This window comes from Juglans microcarpa x Juglans regia, chromosome 5D (assembly GCF_004785595.1).
Source record: "Juglans microcarpa x Juglans regia isolate MS1-56 chromosome 5D, Jm3101_v1.0, whole genome shotgun sequence".
Lineage (NCBI taxonomy): Eukaryota > Viridiplantae > Streptophyta > Magnoliopsida > Fagales > Juglandaceae > Juglans > Juglans microcarpa x Juglans regia.
In genome coordinates this window covers 29,434,868-29,458,849 of record NC_054602.1, presented here as the reverse complement: position 1 = coordinate 29,458,849, position 23,982 = coordinate 29,434,868, and the positions used below count along the sequence as shown (strand labels likewise).

Genomic DNA, 23,982 nt, shown 5'->3' with positions numbered 1-23,982 from the left:
GCATTCCCAAGTACTGGTATATCGACATGCACGAGGCTTGTGGTGGGTACCTAATCGGATGCATGCGGCTTTTGCAGTTGGCGTGCGGCTTTCCAGTCCTACTAGTACTCTTCATAAAAAATTTATAAATTAATATAACTTTAAATGTATTTTATAAAAAAATTAATTTTACAATATAACATATGATATCATATTAAATCATATTAATTTATAAATTTATTTTTATCGAATCTGTTTTTGACTTGAAACATTTTCTTTATAACTGAAAATATAAAACACACTTTCACCGACGTGGCCAGACTGCACATGCACATGCACATGCACGTGGAACCATCATCTAACTACACCCAGTAGTTGAGGCATGTCATGGGTATGGAAGTACGGTACTTCGCATCTTCTGCTACTTTAATGATTCAAATGCATAGATGATGTTATGGACAGCAAAGAGTGGCTACCAATACCATCAATAAATCCGGAATTACCCGAAATCTTACCAAGCTTGAATAGAATTAATATTCACTTGTAAGGGGACTTCAGCCCCGGCACATCACTTGACTTATGTGGCCTTTGAATCCACAGCCCACCCATGCCCGAGACCAAAACAAATCGCCGGCCTGTTAGCGGTGAACCAACTCAACAACCCTCTTGTCACCCATGGATAACCCTCAGACAAAGCCAAGAGTTTTCATTCAACCCATTACGAGCAGACTAGGACAAGGAGACCCATGGCTCGAAGACTCCATTTCTTCATACCTAACCTCCGCTTGGATGGCTAGACCATTAGACACTATCGAGTTAGCAAACTATAACGAACATTAAGTAAAGTTATTCTTCGTATTATTCTTAGCCTCATCGTTAGATATAACACATTTCAAATGATTCTATAGATCAATCACTTAAATAAAAAATCTTTTTAAAATATGTCGCGTCAACTGGCGTATCAATAGGATAAAATTTAAGATAAAGAACAACATTTATATTCTCATGTGAGCTTCAGAAGAACATTATCAAAGATATTTGCTCAACATGGACTAATAATCGCCAACTAGATCATGAAGAACTACTAGACTAGGAATACCGCCTCAAAACAAGTGAAAACTTGTGAAGGTGACAAATCCAGTTGCCTTGCACAATGGGCTTGTTTTTAATGTTTTCCATTTGTAGGCCATTTGATAGGTGTTATTTTTATGTGATTTTTATCACTCTTTTATTTATGAAAAATATCATTTTCCCTTTAATACTATTTATTTTAGTTTATTTCTACATATTTTTATTTATTTTTTTGGATTTGAAGCAATGAGAAGATTTAGTGCAAAATGAGAGCATTTTGGTATAAAAGAAGAGACTATAGATCCAGACCGATGAGAGGCAGTGATATCTAAAAAGAGCCGATGAGATTTGGGTGAGAAGCCTTGTCCCGGGGGCAGCAAAAAGATTTCTCTCGCCCAAAGGCGAGAACACTTACCTCTTGGTAGGTGAGGAGACTCGCAAACAGAAGACGCGAAGATTTGGCGATAAGGCTCTAGGCGGTTAGATTGGGCGACTAGTCTAAACTACCAACTTAAATGACCAACCTAAACGACATCGTGGGCAACAACTATAAAAGGCGAGAGGGCCGTGTGATTTTTGTGACCTCCACGCCTGTTCATTTTTTACCTCTACGCCAGTTATATTCAGAACACACGGCGTCTACTCGGTGGGATCATTCCTCCCGACCGGAATCAATTTGCTGCTGACCACCAAATTCGAGTTTCGCAATCAATCTATTGGCAACCGAATCCTCCCGAACCCAGCAATTCAAGCCGCATATCACTGAATCTTCCATTTTAGATAATCCCGTTATTCTTGGGATAATTCCTTTTATATTAACACTTATCTTTAGAAACTATTTTCCATATCTTTAGACTAGATTGTAGCCGTAGTTATCTTGTTTCTAGATTTAAATTTCGACATCTATGTAATCTCGACTTGTGTGATGAATAGAAGAGAGTTCTGAACCAATGTCGAGAGTTTTTATGTTTTAGAGTCTGAGTCTGAGTTTAGAGTTCCAGAATTTATTCTTTAAGTATTCTTTTGAGAAGGCAGAACTGGAGGGCAGAGGTGAGAGCCGCATGCTTCATCAACCGATTTCAACGAAGAACACCAATTTTAGTCTTTTTCTTTTCAATTCCATTATGAACTAATTCTATTTTCTTGAGCTTTGATGTAGCCTAGCATTGAACACACAGTTTATATTCCAAGTTATTTTATCTTCAATATTTCCATGATTGAGTGTTTATTCCTTATTCTTAATACTTACAATTTTATAGCTAACTATTGTTCAATCTTTTGGATTGCAATGAGACCAAGAGGTGATTTGTGATTAAAACTCTATGATTAAACACCATTAATTGAGCGAAAGCAGAGATGCTTTACCACGACTAGTGTGATTTCAAGAAAAATCCAAAAAACTTAATGAGTCTCCAATTAGTTAAATTCACATAGAGATATGGAGTTATTAGTTGGAGATTTTTTTGTATTGTTCGAGAGAAAATATTGAATAGTTAAGAGATTTTTATCATCAATTTGGGATAATTGAGATTCTATAACAAGAAAGAATAAATTGTGTGGGATTTGCTAGGTGAAGTCAAATGCTCTAGATCTATTATTATTTTTAAATTCTAAATTTTAATGTTCTTTTCTTCAGTTTAATTTAGATAAACCATTCTTCAAATTTTGGTCTTCCAAATAGTAATTAACTTAGTCAATTTCAATACTAAATAGCATAATTATTTCCTGTGGGTTCGATATCGTTTTCTTTAAAACACTTTACTACTTGTTACGATTCTGTGCACTTGCAGATATATTTTTATGGGAACAAGTTTTTGGCTCCGTTGCCTTGGAATAGTTATTTGTTATTGATATTGATACAAAATAGATTTTTACTACTTTGGATTGCATTTTATTTTTATTAAAAAAATGATTTAAATTAGATCTCAGTTTGGTTTTTTCTTTTCAGGAATCATAAGTGCATGCCCTGATCTAAATCATTAGAGCATACACCTTTCGATCCCGAAATTGAAAGAACCTTACATCGATTAATAAAGAGAAAAATAAAGAGGTCGTCGCATCCAAAGTTAATATGACTGACAAGGAGCACAAGGCATTAAGAGACTATGCGATGCCATCGGTCAATGGGGTAATGTCTAGTATATGGCGGCCAACTATACAAGGCAATAACTTCGAGATCAAGCCGGCCATCATTCAAATGATTCAACAAACCGTTTAGTTTAGGGGGCTGTCACAAGAGGATCCTAATGTCCATATTGCAAATTTCCTATAAATTTGTGATATTTTTAAATACAACAGAGTGACAAATGATGCAATTAGATTGAGACTTTTTCCTTTTTCACTTAGGGAAAAAGCCAAAGCTTGGCTGAATTCTTTGTCGCCTGGCATCATCACCACCTGGGACCAATTGGCACAAAAATTTTTAGTGAAATATTTCCTTCCGGCCAAGACAGCGAAGTTAATGAATGATATCACTACCTTCACCGAATTTGAGGGTGAATCATTATATGAGGCATGGGAGAGATACAAGGATGTATTGCTCAAGTGTCCACATCATGACCTCCCAGCCTGGCTTAAAGTACAGACATTTTACAATGGTTTGGGATCCACAAATCGATCTATGGTTGATGCAGCCACAGGAGGAGCATTAATGAGTAAGACCTCAGAAGCCATATATGAACTTTTGGAAGAGTTGGCATCTAACAACTATCAGTGGGCCACAGAGAGAGCAATGCCAAAGAAGGCGGCCAGCGTTGTTGAGCACGACTCTATATCCGCAATTTCGGCTTAGTTGCCAAATCTATCCAAACAAATAGGTAAAATGAACGTTAATGCTATTCAAACTAATGTTGTTTGTGATCAGTGCGCAGGACATCATTCAAGTGTAGATTGCTAAGTGGGGAATCCTTTTGTCCAACCGAGTCATAAACAAGCCCATTACGTGTCCAATTTCCAATGTCAAAATAATTCTTATTCAAACATGTTCAATCCCAGATGGAGAAATCACCCTAATTTTTCATGGAGCAATAACCAAGTGCTGGCTAGACCACCTCAACAGTTTCCATAGCAACATAAGAAGCTGACACTTGAGGATATGTTTATGTAGTACATGCAAAATACTGATATGACAATGCAAAAGGCTAATATGGTGATCCAAAACAACTCGACTTCAATCCGCAATTTTGAGGCACAAATCGGTCAGCTCTCAAACATGCTTACCGAGAGGACAATAGGGACTTTACCAAGCAACAATGTGACCAATCCTAAGGAACATGTCAAAGTCATAACATTGAGAAGTGGGCGGACATATGACCAGTCGGTAAATACCGAGCGAGACGCAGAAGCTGCTGAAAATGTGAAGTTCGAGAAGAAGGAAACTGAGTACGAGGTGAAAGAAACCGATCGGGAGGTGACCAACCAGCAAGCTGAGAAGGCTGCACAATCCAATAAATCCAGGGAGTTTATTTCAGAAACTTATTCTCATTCAATTTATGATCCACCAATTCTATTTTCGCAAATATTAAAGAAAAATAAGATTGATAATCAATTCTCTAAATTTCTGAGTATATTTAATATTCCTCTCATTAAAGCTTTAGAGAAAATGCCTAAATATGCAAAATTTTTTAAGAATGTATTATCAACCAAGTGGAAGTTGGAGGGGCATGAGACTGTGATGCTGACCGAGGAGAGCAATGCAATTTTACAAAAGAAGCTGCCGCCTAAGTTGAAAGATCCAGGGAGTTTCACGATCTCTTATACTATAGGAAATTCTTATTTTGATAAAACTTTATGTGACTTAGGGGCAAATATTAATCTAATACCTCTCTCTGTTTTCAGGAAATTAGGCTTTGGTGAAGCAAAGCCGACTACCATCTCTCTACAGTTGACAAACAGATCTATTAAATACTCGAGATGACTAATTGAGGATGTACTAGTGAAAGTTGATAAGTTCATCTTCTCGGCTGACTTCATTCTGCTTGTTATGGAGGAGGACGAGGAGATTCTTTTGATACTGGGCCGACCTTTCCTGGCGACGGGGAGAACTTTATTTGATGTCCAGAAAGGGAAACTCGTTTTGAGGGTTAGTGAGGAGCAGGTCACGTTTGACGTGTTTAAACCTATGGAATTCCAATCTAAGGTGTATTCTTGTTTTCAAATAAGCGATCGAGACATGGTCAAGGTCGATGAGACTTATGAGGCTTAATTTCCAAAGCTATCACTTGAGGTATTTCTTACTCACATTAAGTCTATTAAATCTGAAGATGAAAATGTTAGGGAGTGTGAGAGGTATTTGGAAGCTACACCTTCCCTTTCTCCTCCAATAAAACCGAAAGTGGAAGAACTAAACTCATCTCAGTCGACGACGCCCAAGCTTGAACTCAAACCGCTTCCATCAAATTTAAGGTACACTTTCTTAGGACAAGACTCTACTTTTCCAGTCATTATTAACAGTTCCTTGAGTGATGTAGAGGAAGAGAAGTTGCTGAGAGTTTTGTAGGAACACAAGATGGCCTTGGGTTGGACCATCTTGGATATCCAAGGAATTAGTCCTTCAATTTGCATGCACAAGATTTTAATGGAGGACAATCTTAAACCAATCGTCCAACCCCAGAGGAGATTGAACCCATCAATGCTAGAAGTAGTGCATAAAGAAGTATTGGAACTTTTAGATGCAGGGATTATTTATGCAATCTTAGATAGTGCATGGGTAAGTCCAATGCAAATCATCCCAAAGAAAGGAGGAATAATCGTGATTAAGAATGACAACAATGAGCTCATATCGATGAGGACGGTCACGGGATGACTAGTATGCATAGACTATTGAAGACTGAATGATGCAACTCGGAAAGACCATTTTCCCTTACCCTTTATTGATCAAATACTATAAAGACTTTCCGACCACGCCTACTACTGTTTTTTAAATGGATATTTCAATTACAATCAAATAGCCATTGCACCGAGGATCAAGAGAATACCATTTTCACCTAGAAGGGTGTGAGGAGCTTCTTGGCTCATGCAGGGTTCTATCATCGGTTTATCAAGGATATTTTCTAAATTATTAAACCTCTCTACACTCTATTGATTAAAAACACTCTGTTTGAATTTTCTGATGAATGCTTGCAAGCTTTTGAAACATTGAAAAGGAAATTAATTTCAGCACCTATCATTGTATCACCATATTGGAATTTACCTTTTGAATTAATGTGTGATGCTAGCGATTATGCTATAGGGGCTGTTTTGGGGCAGAGAAAAGATAAAAATTTTCACGTTATTTATCATGCAAGTCGGACATTAACAGGAGCTCAACTTAATTTTGTTACTACTGAAAAAGAATTGTTAGTAGTTGTGTTTGCCTTTGACAAATTTCGTTCTTATTTGATAGGTTTGAAGGTGGTCGTCTACATCGATCACTCAGCTCTTAAATACTTGCTGTTGAAGAGGGATGCCAAACCAAGACAGTTAAGATGGATTTTGCTACTACAAGAATTCAATTTGGAAATAAGAGATAAGAAAGGTACCGAGAATGTAGTGGTGGACCACTTATGTTGCCTTGAGCTTAAAGAGGTGGCTGGCGAGGAGAATTTTTCGATTAATGAGACCTTTCCGGATGAGCAATTAATGGCTATACAAGTTGTTCCATGGTATGCTGACATGGTAAATTATTTGGTATTCAGAATTCTATTGACCGAGATGACATATCAACAAAAGAAGAAATTCTTCTCCGACATGAAATATTATTTTTGGGAGGAACTTTTTCTATATCGGCATTGCACAGACCAAATAATCAAGAGATGTATGCCCGAGGAGGAGATGATGAGTATACTCAGACATTGCCACTCATTGGAAGCGCGCGGCCACTTTGGTGTAGCAAAAACAGCAGCGAAAGTTTTACAATGCGGCTTTTATTGGCCGACTATTTTTAAAGACTCTTTTAATTTTGTTAATTTATGTGATCATTGTCAAAGGGTTGGCAACATTTTTAGGAAACATGAGATGCCTTTAAACAATATGTTAGTGATTGAATTATTTGATGTTTGGGGTATAGATTTCATAAGTCCTTTTCCATCCTCATATTCTAACAAATTTATTTTGGTTGCTGTAGATTATATCTCCAAATGGGTGGAAACGGTCACCTTGCCAACCAATGATGCGAGGGTCATAGTGAATTTCCTGCGGAAGAAAATTTTTTCCCGATTTGGCATGTTGAGGGCCATAATCAATGATGGCGGTAAGCATTTTTGCAATTGTCAATTTGAAGCTCTATTGACTAAATATGGCGTTACCCATCACGTGGTGACACCACACCATCCTCAAATGAGCGGCCAGGTCGGGGTGTCTAATTGGGAGTTGAAGCGCATACTGGAGAAGACCACGAGTGTCTCTCGAATAGACTGAGCGAGAAGGTTAGATGATGCGCTATGAGCCTATTGGACAACATTCAAAACACCGATTGGGATATCACCTTATCGGCTCGTTTATGGAAAAGCCTGCCATCTACCCGTGGAGCTAGAACACAGAGCCTATTGTGTGACAAGAACACTGAACTTCGATTTACAAGCGGCTGGCGAAAAGAGAATACTGCAGATCAACGAGATGAATGAGTTCCACAATGATGCTTATGAGAATGCTCGGATTTACAAAGATAAAACGAAAAGATGGCACGATAAGAATATTCTAAGAAGGGAATTCGAAGTTGGGTAGAAGGTTCTATTATTTAACTCAAGACTTCGACTCTTCCTGGGAAAGTCACGCTCTTGGTGGTCGGGACCGTTTGTGGTGACCTGTGTCTTTCCTTATGGGACGGTTGAAGTCCATCACGAAACAAAAGACACATTTAAAGTAAATGGACAGAGATTAAAACCCTATATGGATGGAGCCTTTAACTCTGAAAAGTGTTCCATCGATCTCGCCAGTAATAAATGATGAGATGATAATGTCTAGCTATAGACTTTAAATAAAGCGCTTTTGGGAGGCAACCCAAGTTTATTTTATTAAGTTTTATTTTTCCTTAATATTATTATTTTTATTTCATCTTGCAGGTATGAAGAGGCGATGAGATCTCCAAGGAGTACACGGCTACACCTTTAAGGAAAATATTCAATTGGAAGACAAAAAAAAAATAATAATAATAAAAATCAGGAGAGCATCTCTTACCTTCTCTCATTCTTTGCTTTCATTTTTCTTCATTTTTTCCATTGGGGACAATGTGATATTTAAGTTTGGGGGGAAATAATATTATTTTATTTATTTATAAAAAATAATAAAAATAAAAATAAAAATAAAAATAATGATGATAAAAACAGTATGATTTGATGAATAAAAAAGCCTATGATAAGAATCTGATTGAAATTGATTATAATTTTTACAAAAAAATCTTATTGCTTAAGTCTAGTTGTTAATTCTTTACTTGATCTTACTTAATTTGATATTTCCTATATTCAATAAATGACTCTTATGATCATTAATTGTTTTGAGTACCTAGGAAAATTTATGTAAATTTTGTTAATTTATATAGTCTCAACTTACACTAGTGCTTTTGTGCCTGGTCATTTAATTACAGATAATGTGCTAGTGGCTTATGAGTTGGTTCTCTTTTTAGAAAGGAAGAGGAAGGGTAAGAAAGGCTATATGTCCCTCAAACTTGATATGAGTAAAGCCTACGACCGAGTTGAATGTGATTTCTTAAAGGAGGTGATGGGTACCATGGGTTTTGACAGCAAATTGGTTAACATGATTATGTGTTGTGTTAAAACTACTACTTTTTGAGTGTTGGTGAATGGGGAACTAAAGGGCAATATAGTTCCAAGTAGAGGCTTAAGACAAGGGGACCCATTGTCCCTTTATCTGTTCTTATTGTGTACTGAATGGCTCATTTCATTACTAAAAGCTACTGCTATAAGCCATGATATCTCTGAGATCAAAATATGTAGAGGTGCTCCATTCATAAATCACTTACTATTCACAGATGATTCAATGATTTTCTGTAAAGCTGATGTGGGAGAAAATAGGAAGATTCAAGCATTATCGGAGATATATGAGCATGCCTCGGGACAAAAATGAATAAGGAAAAAACAACCATGGTTCTTTCAGGAAATGTCTCTAGTTAAAGAAAGAATGAGCTAATGCAGTTATGGGGAGTTCATGGGGCTCAATAATATGAAAAGTATTTAGGTTTACGTCCTTCTGTTGGAAGATCAAAATCTAAGGCTTTTTCTGATATCAAGCAAAGAGTATGGAGAAAATTGCAGTGCTGCAAGGAAAAGTTGCTATCCCAAGGTGGGAGAGAAATCCTTATTAAAGTAATTGCCATGTCCATTCCAACTTACTTGATGAGTTGCTTTTTGTTACCTGCAGGATTATGTTCTAAATTGGAAGCAATGATGACTAAATTTTGGTGGGGTCAGAGGAAAGAAGAAAGGAAGATACATTGGCTAAGTTGGCATAATATGTGTTACTCGAAGGGGAAGGGTGGCTTGGGTTTTAAGTCTTTACATGTATTTAATTTGGCTTTGTTAGCCAAACAAGGCTGGCGCATCTTGCAAGAAACGGACTCCTTGTTGCATAAAGTTTTCAAGGCCAGATATTTCCCCAATGGTTCTTTTTTAGAAGTTGGACTAGGAACAAACCCATCCTTTGCTTGGTGAGGCATTTGGGAAGCTAAGAAATTATTGAGGCAAGACTGTGTATGGAAGATTGGTGATGGGAAGACTGCAAAGTTGTGGAAAGATCTTTGGATACCTAGACACCAAGCTTTGATGTAGGGACACATTGATATCGGAGATGACCTTAGAGAAGCTTCAGTGGATAGTTTGATAGATACTTAGACCAGCGGTTGGAATGTGGCACAAATTCGGGCTCTCTTCAATCCAAACCTAGTTGCAGACATCTTGAAAGTGTTTATCCACCCCAATGAACAACCAGATAAGTGGATTTGGTCTCAGGAGAGGAGTGGCAAGTTTAGTGTAAGAAGCTGTTATAGGCTGTTTATGGAGGAGAGACATGGCACTACAGGGGAAAGTTCAAACTCTAACCAGCAGAAGAAACTTTGGAAAGCCTTGTGGAAAATGAAAGTCCCAAACAAAATTAAAATCTTTGCTTGGAGGGCATGCAAAGAGGGATTACCTTCAAAACAAAATTTTTATAAGAGACATGTATTAACAGAAGCTTCCTGCTGTTTCTGTAAGGAAGGAGTGGAAAATCTTGCACATGCTCTCTTCTACTGTCAGTCTATTTTCCCTACATGGAACTCTTATGTGCCTGTAATGCAATCTTTGGAAAGAAATATGTCTGTTATGTAGGTTGCTATGAAGGTGGTTGAGCAGGGTAAGGAAGGGGAGTTAGCTTTATTATTTTGTCTTGCTTGGGGTTTTTGGTAGAGAAGGAATCAGATGGTGCATGAGCAGAAGGAACTTGAGGTGAAGCAGGTCATTGACTATGCCTTATCTGTGCACAATTCTTTTAAAGAAATCCGTCTGCTACCAAGGCCTATGATTCGAGGTTATTATGATTGGAAGCCTCCTCCTACAGATTGGTTAAAAGTCAATGTTCATGGAGGTATTTTTGGGGACATTCATAAAGCAGGAGTGGGATAGGTGCTTTGAAATGACAAAGGTGAAGTTCTTTGGGTAGCTTCCAAGGTTGAATGAAGGGATTAATGTTGAAGCTATTGAACTACTAGCTATACTTCGAGCATTACAACTGTGTGCGAGTATGGGAATTCACAAGTTAGTGGTGGAGTCAGATTGTTTGATGGCAGTGCAAGTGTTGAATGCAGAACTTGAAGATGCAGCTATGTTGGAGGCCTTGGTATTTGAAATAAGGAAGCTACAGTCTTTATATGCAGAGTTCAAATACATCATGTTTATAGAGAAGGAAATGGGGTAGCTCACAAGCTTGCCCGTTATGCATGGAATGTTGAGAATATCTCAATGTGGTTTGATTGTTTTCCAGACTTTCTTTCTCAATCTATTTGTTTTGATAAATGTCTGTAAACTTTATTCTATTAATGAAATGTCTGTTTCCTATAAATAAAAAAAAAAAAAAAAAAACCCTACTCTAGAACTTGTTTGATTACACTCAAGGTGAAATCCTAGACAAAATATTACTGGAGAAATGATTAAGGCATTATTTGCACCGATTGAGCCTTCAAGCTTACCTGTTTATTATCTTTATCTCTAGTCGCCCCTTTAAGCTTTATTGAAATATATTTTGGCCTTATATTTTGCTTTCTTGTAAACCTCATATTCCCTACCCTATTTGAGCTTAAATACTGATTTCCTTACTTTTCAAGAGAATTAAGTTTACATAAAATCACATACTCACAAGAGTATGAAAGACAAGAGAGGTAGAATGCTTACAAGTAAAGTTAAGTATAGCAATATTATCAAAATCATAAGTTTGGGGGTGTGAAAAGTCAACTTGTCTACTGAGTGGCCAATAAGAAAAGGCCGACGAGAGTCATCCACTAAGACAGTAAAAAAAGTATGGAATATTTCCACACACACACACACACACACAAAGAAGAAGGGAAAAAAAGAAAAGAAAAGAAAATGTCTAACCTACCGAATAGAGGGGTAAAGAGAGAGATACTTGAAAATGCAATAAAGAGAGGTATGTTGAGAGATTTACAAAGATTGAGAAGAGATGTTTGTGTTAGAAGTGAGAATGTTCTATTTATTCTGTTAGTGTTCAAATTTAAGTTCTCGTGTTTTGTTTGAATCCTACATTTTCTTTGTAGCCCTCACCTTAACCTTACATTACAAGCTTAATAAAGACCTATTGATCCCTGATGATAGTTTTGTTCTACATTAGTGGAGAGTGATTTGAAAAGCAAGCTTATGGAGTTTTTAGAGATCCATTATTTATTTACTTGTTTGCATAAAACTATCTAGAGAGCTAATGATGAAGTGAGAAAGATGGGTATGCATGAATGTGGGGATGGATAATGTGGTGGAATTAAGTTTTGAATTAAGTTTTGAATGAACTTTTGGACTTGATTGGTAAATGCTATAACATATTTAAGAAAGGTTTATGACTTTAAGTGCATTTGGTTGGAATGATTCTATAAGTATGTTGCATGCTGATCCTGAAGTTTGAAAGCCTCTCATAGCTATATTTCGTGAATTTAGTATTACAAGAATTTTATTTTTTGAGTAATACCAATCATGTTTTGTTTTGTCCTAGTTTAAACCTGCAGCCAAGAAATGTGACATAACGTTGGGCCAAAGAAAGGCCGCAAAGGAGAAATATGTAAGGTATATAATATCGAACACTATTGATGACATCAATATGTTGGTCTTCCAGATTAAAATTTGTTTTGACAACTTGAAGTTGATGAAAGCAAACAAATTATGCTATTTGAGATTGATGCTTATCCTTTCCAAGAACCTCCACAGAAGCAGTCTTCTAAAAGCGACAAAAATACCAGAATACGATGAAAAATATAATACAATTAACCATTCATTTATGATATGGTCATGAAAACTAAGGGTGTTTAACCGGGTTCCAGACTGGGTACCTGGGTATACCCGGCTTGGAACCTGGGTTTCACATCCGGGCCAAGTTTCGGGTTGGGTATACTCGGGTTATGACCCGGGCTGGAACCTAGATGAATCCGGATTTTTACAACCCGGATGAATCCGGGTTTTGTCTTCAATTGCAATTGTGTATACATTAGCCGCCACATACAAAGAACCAGAAATGTTCAGTGTAACATCATAAAATATTTTCAGCAACTCTGTAAAAATGTGTTTTTTTCTAATCATTAATAGTGGGGTTCACGAATTCACTATTTACATACATTAAATAGTTTTGAAAGGCTTGTTTGTGTTTTTCAGTGGTACTCAACATCAAATATGTGGAGTTTCATCTAGTAGGAACATCCAAGCAAATCATCATTCCACTAATATTTTCCTTTGCCACACAAGCCTTGAACTTGGCAAACCTTAATGGTGAAAACTTCACATATTTAACGGCATCTCTAATCCTTATTACAAATTCATAAACATCTCTCAAACCGTCCATAACAATCAAATTCAATATATGGGCAACACACCGCATGTGAAGAAACTCATCTCCCAATATCGTACAATCACTATCCTTTATTCTCCTCCTGATGTAATCAACAACAATATCATTAGAGGAGGCGTTATCAATTGTAATTGTCAAAATCTTATTAATCTCCAAATCATGCAACCCCAAGTCTAACACCCTCTCAATAGTTTCGCCCCTATGGTTGGGAATTTGATAGAACTTTATTATTTTTTTTGTGCAATTTCCACTTGCAATCAATAAAATGTGCAAGAATGCACATGTAGTTCATATTTTGCACCGATGTCCAGGTATCGGTGGTTAGACAGATTCTTTGACCATCAAACAATTTCTTTACTTGTATCTTCTGTTCGTTATACAACTTAATACAATTCCTATTTAAAGTGATTCGGGATGAAAAATTAAATCGAGACACTAAACCAGCCACAAACTCAACAAACCCTTCATTCTCCATTAGCCTAGAAGGCAATTCACACTTAATAAAAAACTTAGCGGTTGACACCCTTTTTTCTGCATCATACTTCACTAGACCTTGTGGGCTACACACTCTTTCCTCTACATCCCTCTTAACACTAGATGATTGACTTTTTCCAACTCCTTTAAATCTAAGAGGAGAAGTTTCACATGCATTCTAGAGGTGATGTATTATAGATGAAGTGCCATTCTTGCGTTGAGGTTTTGGGTTATCGTGGTCAATAGGTTGCACTTTAGTAAAGTGTTCCCAAACCAACGATTGGTTACTAGGTGTTTTTTTTTTTAATTTTTTTTTTATTTCTTGGGCAAAGGTGGGATGGAACGGGTAGTATGTTGTGTATAAATAGATGAAGGGGTTGGAAGACTCCCATGCTCCTCCACATCTACTGGAATAGACAAGGAGTCACCACCAACCCCTTGGGTTGTACTGATATTACAACTCACAGAATCTTCTTCCATCTGTTATTGAGTAATAAAAACCATCAAACACAATATAATAAATAATCAAACATTAATAATCAAAGAGTATGAAAAAAAGAAAAGCAGACATAATGGATATTTAATTTATAATAGGATTGTTTTAATAATTAACAAAAAAAAGCAGACATTGTTCCCTGAAATATTGTTCCTTGGCATGAATGTACAACATCAATATTCACACAATGGGTCTGACTTTCATATTTACTGAAAATTTAAATTCATTTTTTCACTTCAACGCTTTGGGAAACAAATATCCAAATTCTGTCACAACTTTTTTGTAAACTAAACCAGTTGATCAAGGTGGTTCACAGTTATAAGAAACCTTTAAAAGAATGTAGCATAAATGTAATTGATCCTAAACAAAGTACATCAAACTACATTCTACATTTTGTTTTTCAAAGAGACGAAGGCCACTTGTCCATGAGTGCCCCCTCCCATGTTTATTAAAAAACCCTTACTTATGAAGAATGAATACCGTGGAACCAAACAAAAACATCAAAACCCTCCCAAAATACCCACTAGCCCAAGTTTAATTTGAAAACAACAAAACAAATACCAACCAAAACCTAAGCTAAACACATCCTCAAGCTCTAATATGTGGCAAGCCCAATTCATTCAGCCTAAGCATACCCCTTTAAATCATATTTCAAAAATCAGTGAATGTGAATATATAATCCCAAATCCCAAATATATATACACATATATATAAATCCCAAACCAACATCGTTGATTATTCCTCTTTTATTGCACAACCAAAACACGAGATTACATGAGATGCATCGGTATATGACCAAAACTAACCATTCCTCTTTTATCACGAATATTCCACAGTCATGGTTTCCACGTACCTCACACAAAACTAACCTCACACAAAACTAACCCAACACAGACCCAAATTGGAACGAGAGAGATGATGGCATCACGAGAAAATGCCTCAAGCATTTGCAAACTCAGTCATGAAATTTGAGCATAAAAAGTTAAAAACAGACCCAAATCGGAATAAAAAAAGGAGAAGAAACCTTGAAGTTACGAAGATGACGGCAACTTGGCAATGATGATGGTGGGGTCACGAGAATGACGGCGTATCTTCAATTGGCACGGCATTGAGGAGGCTAGGGTTCCTTCGGCAGAATCGGAATGAGAGAGAGAGAGAGAGAGAGGCGAATGATACGAGTATGCAGGGTTTTAACCCTTGCGTCAAAACGACGCCAAAACAGCTTCGTTTTGAAACCGGGTTTGATTTAAAAAAAAAACCCGGGTACTGGGTTTAAAACTCGAAACCTGGAACCGAAATATGGTTTCCCATGTTCCTGACCGGGCCGTGTTTTTGAACAGTTCTAATGAAAATATGTATTGTCAACCATTTATTGACTACAAATTTAGACACTAAAAAAACATTATTAGTACTATGTAAACAAATATAAATCTTTGTAATAAAAATAGACTCACGAAAATATAGCAATTTATCATGGCTCTAAAACTCCAGTTTCAACTTGTCACATGTTAAAGAATCCTTCCAACCAAATCCACTAAAAGCTTCCTAAACCATGTCATGGTATTCACCAATTCTTTTCGATGTCTTCTATTTATTTTTCATCTTATTCTTTTTAATGTCCTTGGGGATTTTAGCAATTAACTTCTACACTACATTATCATAATATATATATATATATATATTTATATATATATATAAACACACACACATAGTAGTGAAAAAGGACACGCAATAATATAGCAAATGTTCCATGAAATGAAATTTAACAATTTCTCATTTGATAACATAAGTTACAATGTTTATAACATAGAGCTAAATAGCAATAAGGTGAAGAGGTGTCTAGATGTGTATTTCATGGCATGAAGAGGGGTGGTAATACGGCCTTCTAACAAAATAAAAGGGGTATCATAATAATCTTGGTCAAGATTTTATGACTTCTATTCCTTAGATTCCTTCCAATTTTGTGCGAATGAACAATCGAGTCTTTGAGGGGAAAACAAAAGGAATGTATATTGTAACAGCCCGCTAAAAATTCAAAAGTGGAATTTCTATTGGCTTTAGGAATCTCGTGAAAACTTCGTAAGTTTTTACGAATCGACCAATCGCATAGGTTTTAGTCTGTCAACATAGTCAGTGTTATCACTCACAATTGTGATAGAAGTGCGATTCTATTTATTTGAGATAGTTATAAGTATCAGAATGTGTTTTGGTCTGCATCATTAGACTCATTTGATTATTTAGAATTTTATGGCGCAATAAGTCTATTTTCATATTTTCGGACGAAACGCCTGTTAGAAACTATGAAACTTTTTTTAGGAGCACTTCGGGGTTGAATTTTGGTAAACGATTTTCACCGTAGGTTAATATGAATATTTTGGAATTTTCAGTGCTAAGTTTATGATTCTTTTTTTGGGAGTGAATAGTAACCTTGGTAAGCGCACCTAATGCAGTGTTTTCAGAATCACAGTGTAGAATGTCCAAATTAGATTAGAGAAGTTTTATTTGGACACTTTGCAAGATCATAGCCACACTTAGTTAATAGTATTAGACAGTTGGCATAAAGAGGAACCATTAGATAGATTTGTGAAGGAACTTAAGGTGTGAGATCATGCCACCTAAGCAAAACTTTGTTTCATCTGATCAACCAACTTGTACCAGACCAAAAAGTGTTTCAATCCTAGCGAAACTCTAAATGGTTGGAATCCAATTGAAACCCCAAAAGCTTGATTGAAACTGAAACCCTAAAGGGTTTCTCCAAACCCTAAAGTTGGCCTTCAAACCCTTTCTAATCCGATTTATAGCATTGTGTTTAATCACTTCCACATGCTATTTATCCTTCAAACTTGTGTTAGAACATCATTATCCAACCTTGTTAACCTTGAAAAATTGATTAGGCCAAGTGATATTGGATCTGGGCTTGATAGCAACCCAAACCCTCTTTAAACCCCAAAATTTAGGCCCATTCGGTTTAGGCCCATTAAGACCCACGAATTTGACCACATTACACTTTTACACTTCACCTTGAGAAAAGATCTTGGGTTGATTTTTGTTTATTGTAATGAGAAGAAAAGGCCAACACTCAAGCTTCCATTCAGTCCTATCACTTTTCATAACCTGTGTAAGAGGATCTCCAGTCCACTTCCCACGAAAAGCAACCCTCCTTTACACTCTTCCTTATAGAACACAAAAGACACTCTCGGACAGTTTTTCTTATCTCTTTTGTACACCTGTTTCGAAGCTTTTTTAAGTGTTTTCTAGAAACTTTTCCTTCATGAAAGTTTTTCCTTTCTGAGTCTAGTTTACGTGGATACCTTATTTGTTCCATTTAGAGATCATTTGATTGGTAAAAAGTTGTTTAAACCCTAGAAAGGTCATTCTGGGCGGTAAACTAGAGAGTGTGTTATATTTTGGAGTTTTGACCAAGCTAATGAATAGATATTCGTCCGAAATTTTTATGGAGTACTGTTAGCATGTGTATATGCCTATTGGTTGAGTATTTGATGCATGATTAAAAGTTTTGGTGAAAACTTTTCTTAGATCTAGAAACTTAGAAACTGGAAGAGGAAAAACAGTTTCTGTTTTGAGAAAGTTTAAGTCTTTTATGGTTTAATCTTATTCCTATGGCTTTGATATTTTTATTGGAGAATCCTAAGCCTCTTATATACATGTTAGAATGTTATCTTGAAGATATTTGAAGTTAGTTTCGAAGATATGGAATTTTATGCAAGGAGATTTTCGGTTAGGCCAAAGTGATTATGTTCTTGGCTAAAAATTATGTTTTGGTTGATGTTTAACCATGTGATCTTGAGTTTGAAGCTTGGACCTGTTTTAGGACACCTTTTTAAATCATGTGATGTTTTGGTTTGATGATTACATCTTTATAAGTCATGGATCAAGAGGTTGATCAAAACAAGTTAGAAACAAAAATATGTTTTGAACTTAGAAGAAAAGCCAAAAAGTTCAAGTATGGTTTTTAGTGATTTTGATGACTTTTGTCCATGATTCAAAACATGATTATTCTTAGGAATATGTTATGAGTATATTAGAAGAAAATTTTTTGGTTTAATCATGAGTCTTGATTTGAAAGAATTACAACAAAAATCAAAGGAAATAGCCTTTGTAAGTTTCGGGTCTATAGTGTTGTAATGGTTGTGCTTAGTTTTAAATTTTTCTGAATTGATATTTGAGCTTAGGTCAAAATTTATATAATGTATGTAAATTTTGGTGATTTTTGGAGTTAGGATGCAAAATCCTTAAGTTAGGGGCAAAATGGTCATTTTCTCACATGTAGAGGGTAAAATGGTAATTTTACTCTAAGTCGATATTTTTCCATATTCCTAACTGTTAGTGATTAATTCTAATTTTTTTAGAAATCACTACTTTCAGTTTCTCGTGATCGCACTTGAGTTTTGTCTAGAAGCGCGAAGATCGAGGTAAGTTAGCTTTTAACTTACTATCAGTTTAATGTGTATGAGTGATAAGTAAGGGAACTAAAGTGTATGTATGCATGTTATCATATGTTCCATGCCAAGTCATTACATATTTATCTGTTACATAGAATTTATTCTGTCATGAATTATTCATCTGTTACACAAGATATTCTATCACGTATTTCTATACATTGCTATGGATTGCAAGTATGTCATGTTAAGTTAAGTATGACATCTGTTACATGTATTTCATGTCACGTAATTTTTACTGTCACATGTTATGCCATGTCACGGAATATTGTCAGTTATATGTTATGCCATGTTACGAAATAATGTCTGTTACATGTATGCCATGTTATAAAATATTTTTTGTTACAAGTATGTCTCTAAGTATGTCATGCCTATCATCTTACGTTCACGTTATGTTACGCTACGTCGGGACTTTTGTCATTTCGTATTCATGTCATTCCGTCTCGAATATAGTTTGTATATCTCGAGAACAGTCTTATTAAGTTATTCATGTTAATCACAATCCTAAGCGCTAGGATGGGGTAATATCCTAGTGAAACTCCTTTGTTCACGCTGGAGTGTCTAAATAGGTGTGAAATTCCCTAGGTTGACGAAGTACAGTCAACAGGTTGCGAATTGGGCCTAACTAGCTGGTCACCGGAGCACGCCAGACACTAACGCCGATGGAGCCAAGCTTTATTTTATGTGTGTCCACAGCAAGTGTGGCACAAACAATTCATGGGGCCACAACAACTGTGGAGCATACACTACGTGAGACACAGCAATTGTGACACGTAGGATACGTGGGGCCACAACAACTGTGGAGTACGTATTAACGCACTCACAGCTGGTATAGACACCTGTGTTGTGATTCAGTAATCGGCAGGGACACACGGCTCAAGGGGACCTGTGTAGCACCCGTATGGTCACTTTAATGATTAAGTCTACTGAATAAGATTCCAAGTTCATGTATTTCATGTTCAAGTCATGTTTCACGTTATGTTATGTTCAAGTTTATGTTCATGTCAAGTTTCAAGTTTATGTCATGTCAAGCTAAGTTTCAGTTTCAGTTCAAGTTATGTCAGCTCATGCCATGTTATGTCAAGTCACGTTATGCTTATTATTTCATGCCATGTTATGTCAAGTTATGTTTTGTTTACTATTGACTTGAGTTGTGCATTCATACCTTTATTGTCATGCATGCATCATTAACCTGTGTGGGAGTTTTTTGTTAACTTACTGAGATTTGTAATCAAATCTCACTGTGGTAGTCTCAACTACCATTCCCCCGAATGGTAGATCTTGTTGCAGGATCAGAAGGAGAACCAGAAATCGACCCACTGGAAACGGTTGACTAAGCGACGGTGTGACGTAGATGTAGTTACCTTAGATTACTACTTGTATTTTGTGGAGTTCAATCTCCAGTACTGTTTTGTTCACAGCCCTTTTGGACTAGTGTTGTGATCTCAGTTGTTTAGTATGTCTTTATGTATGAAGTATGTTTTAAGTATTTGGGACATTATAAGTTTGGTGCATAGTATTGCTAAAGAAAAAAAAAATTATCCGCTGCGAATATTGCATAATGCTAGATGCATGTTAGGAACATTGCATCTTATATGTCATGAATGGGGGTAGGTAACCTTGTGTTGCATGTCTCGACGCTTCAAATGTCCGTCCGATCCGAAACGGAATTTGGGGGCGTCACATATATTCTCACCTACCCATTCCGTTTACAAACTAATTTCAAATGAGGGAATGATCCCTCCTAGCTAGTTAAACTCCCAAACAAGGGGATGAATTATTACATATTTTAATTTTTTTTTTAAATCTCATTCCCCCTCCCAAACAAGGGGATGTAAGGCATAAAAACAGCCAGGCTCTATTTGTTTTGAAGTATAACTATTATGTTATGGATCCTGTATGTAATTTACAGCTTATTATTCTTTTTTATTTTTTCTTTATGGTCAAAGTTACACATTGTATATATGTATATGTTCCCCTTCGTCCCTCATTCTATGGCTAATATTGGGAGATTTTGGTTGTGGATAGACGGCATGCAATGGCATAAGTTGGTTTTTAAAATTTTTGAGTTGGTTTTCAAAATATTTTGAGTTTGAAACCAATCTTTAAAACAAAGCTGGAATTTTTGCTCACCGTATCAATTTCAGTTGACCAGCCCTCTCAAAACCCAATCAAATACCAGAAAACGAGAAAAACAGTTTTACAAAAATAACTTTAGAACCAAACAAACAGAGTCTAATTAACACAAAACATTAAAACATAAACAACACTAATAATTCATGGCAATCCCGACAGCTCATAGTTCAAATAAAGTGATTCTTAGCTACTTGTCACAAATCAAACAATTAAATCATCACAAATATCGAATAGAAACATATATGATGAGAAGCTCTATAATTTTGAGTTAAAACTTGATCTACTTCAAGGAATATTCTAGCAGAGTCATGGATATTAATTGCAAGAACTCCCAAATATATCAACAAATGATACGAGCATGACAGATGTAACGTAATTAAGAACTAATAATATTGAAACATTAGCGGATATAGTTTCTTTTAGCGTCAAACTAGCTAAAAACCATTTTGCTAAATAGTAAGCAAGAATCAGAGATTTCAGAATAGAAAAAAAAAATTGAAAAAATGGATAAAATTAACTCACTTCTATAGCTAGCCTGCATGAAAAATAATAAGAATCCAAAGTAATATGAGCTCCAACGAACATATCAGGGACTTGACAAAAAAACCAATTGAGAGAGGGGGCTGGAGGAGATGAGATTGTCATTAGCGATGCGGGGTATATCGAGAATGTTAGATAGGCGGCTGGTGAAGGTTCCCATTCCCAAGCTGAGGAGCCCAGTAATACCCACTGGAAATTTCTATCCTTGAGACCATTGCAGCGGATTAGATTATGGTCAAGCTTCTGGAGGGACAAGAGTGGCGAAAGGAGGATTGGCATCGGATACAATGGCTGAAGATTAAAGCATCTCTTCAAAGAGGGTAAGGGCCCCCACTAGAGGGGGAGGGGAGAAAGAAGAAACCGAATTTGGATCAAATTCTAGGAGCGACAAGTAGTTTACTAGAACGCAACGAAACATCATGCAGTTTAATTGCCAAAGCATAACCACGCGATTTCTAATATTGAAGCATTTTGACCAACCAGAGTGTTGCCACGTGTAAATCCATTTCCCACAATTACGACCAACAGTCACGAAGCCACCCAATAATCTCTACTCCAACCAGAGTCCTTGGGCGGAGTTTCTACTTGTCCTTCGAGCATCCATCCATGGTGACTTCTCTGTCTACCACACTTTCGACCAATAATCTCTACTCTAAATATTTTATTATTATTTTACTTCAAATATGCATAAGCCAATATGAGAGTTTTGCTTGAATGGCAAAGTGGATCTCTAAAAGAGGTGATTTTGCATATGCATATGCATAAATCAATGTGAATGCTCTTAACAACAAAACTAGCTACTAGCTACTCGGATAGGATTGTTGAGGAGCATAAAATAGATGAAAACGTCGATACTAATTAAAAATTTCTGGATCTGTGAAGATGAAAAACTTTTATTTTACATCACTACCAGCTTCAAGTCAATTGAATGGATGTCTCCAGGAGAGGGCAATACATAATTAGCTTTAGGATAAGTTCCTGTAGCCTATAGAAGACTTAATTACCTACCACCAAGGGTGGTGGCTCAATAGTTCTTGGGTTACGCTTAAGTGTTTGACATGTGCTAGATCCTGAGCTTGAATCCAAATATGGATTAACCTTAGACTATTAGTATTTGCTATCTATGGTTTCATTGAATTCCCTAGGAAGGCTAGGGTCCAAGTTGTGGTTCAAACTCGACTTGAAGGAGCGTCTGAGGCTTCTCTCCATCTAGGCCACTCTTGTTCGGTTCCCAGCTGGTAGGGTGCTACTATGTTCACATCTAGGTAGGGAAGCCACTTCTGGTCACTCCCTCATACCCTTACAGGTAGTAAAAAGGAAAGACTTAATAACTTATTGGCATCTTCCCCTTGAATTTCTGTTGGTTTAAAATGACAAGTGGGAAGTGCTTATGTTAATGTATACTGATTTATATGATATGTTGAGAAGATATAATGGATGCATCAGATGTGGCTTTGGTTTTCATTGAACTAGTAGTATTGATCATGTATGTACTGATGATTAATTGAACTGTTGATACTTGCTTCAGTAAGACTTAATAGATGAATTAAGAATACAATAATTAGGTGCTCGTGTATTTGTTGGGTGTCAATATGCCACCTTGGAATAAAGGTGATTGTAACTATGTATGGAAGTTTCATGAGGAAACCAATGGCAATTTTCATATGTTTTTCAAGGGTAAATATGTGACTAACAATGTTATGCTTCACTAAAATCATTTCTCACCCTTTGTCCCAATTTTTTATCAAGGAAATAACATAAATCTTTGAAGTAATTGGTTGTAGTAATTTTATGCAGTCAAGAGCACTTGCTGTTGAGGAGATACTCTCCTCATTTCAGCTTGACTTAACGTTAGTATAGATTCTATATGGGGGACTGACCAAACCTCCACAGAATTGTGGAGTAGAATTTATGATTACTACTCCGCCTATAGAAAACCTAACGGTCAAGAACGATTTCTACCCTCTTTGACCAATCGGTGGTCAACCATTCAAAAATGTGTCAATAAATTTTGTGGTTCCATGGCCCAAGTTGAAGGAATGCTTCCAAGCTAGGGAAATAGAACATAATGAATTTGGTGATGCCTTAAGGGAAATGACACATGATAGGAAGATTCATATGTTGGAGAGAAAAGAATCAATAATGTGGTTAGACAATCACAATTATGAGTTACTGGCTATTAAGAAGAGAAAGGTTGAAATCGAAATTAAGGCTCAATAAGAAAGATCTATAATATTAGCTTAAAAGAAGAGGAGAACTGATATGAAAATTATGAAATTGGATATTGGTTCCATGAATTTTGTGTAGCAAGAGTATTTCCATAATCTTCAAATGGAAATAATTGAGGAACAAAGGCATAAGGCCATATCTCGTACATAGTTTTATGCTTTGTTTTGTGCATTTTTTCATATTTGTTTTTTGACTGTAGTGCTACATGTTTTGGGTATTGTTGTACTGCTGGTTGCTATGAAATGGAAATCATTTTTTGTACCTCTATATGGAATTGTAGCTTGTTGGTGGTTTGTGGTGGGTGGGTACTAATCGATTGAGTGTATTTTGTTGTTGGTGGGGTTTGGTTTTTGATGCTGCTTGCTGGTGGTGGAGCCGCTGGAGGAGTTGTTGGTGATTGCTGGTGGTGGAGCTGCTGGAGGACTTGCTGGTGGTTGCTGGATATTGCTGCTGCTTTACACCTTGGTGGCCTCATCTTTAAGCCAAAGGTCCTTGGTTGCTGCTTTGGTGTATTCTAGACTATTTTTGTTCTATACTGTTGTTGGAAATTTGTATTGTAATGATCTT

General features: G+C 36.4%; 1 protein-coding gene, 1 non-coding gene and 1 pseudogene across 2 annotated transcripts in view; 1 reads left to right on the top strand and 2 right to left on the bottom strand.

The window, feature by feature from the left end:
• LOC121266108 (MDIS1-interacting receptor like kinase 2-like) overlaps positions 1–23,982 on the bottom strand; it is a 96,091-nt gene that overhangs the window by 64,460 nt on the left and 7,649 nt on the right. The window lies entirely within an intron of this gene.
• The window catches only part of LOC121265885, a 55,957-nt pseudogene that overhangs the window by 28,287 nt on the left and 3,688 nt on the right, over positions 1–23,982 (top strand).
• LOC121266643 lies at positions 3,506–3,612 on the bottom strand. Its single transcript, XR_005940864.1, has one exon. It is a non-coding gene; the product is annotated as a small nucleolar RNA R71 (small nucleolar RNA).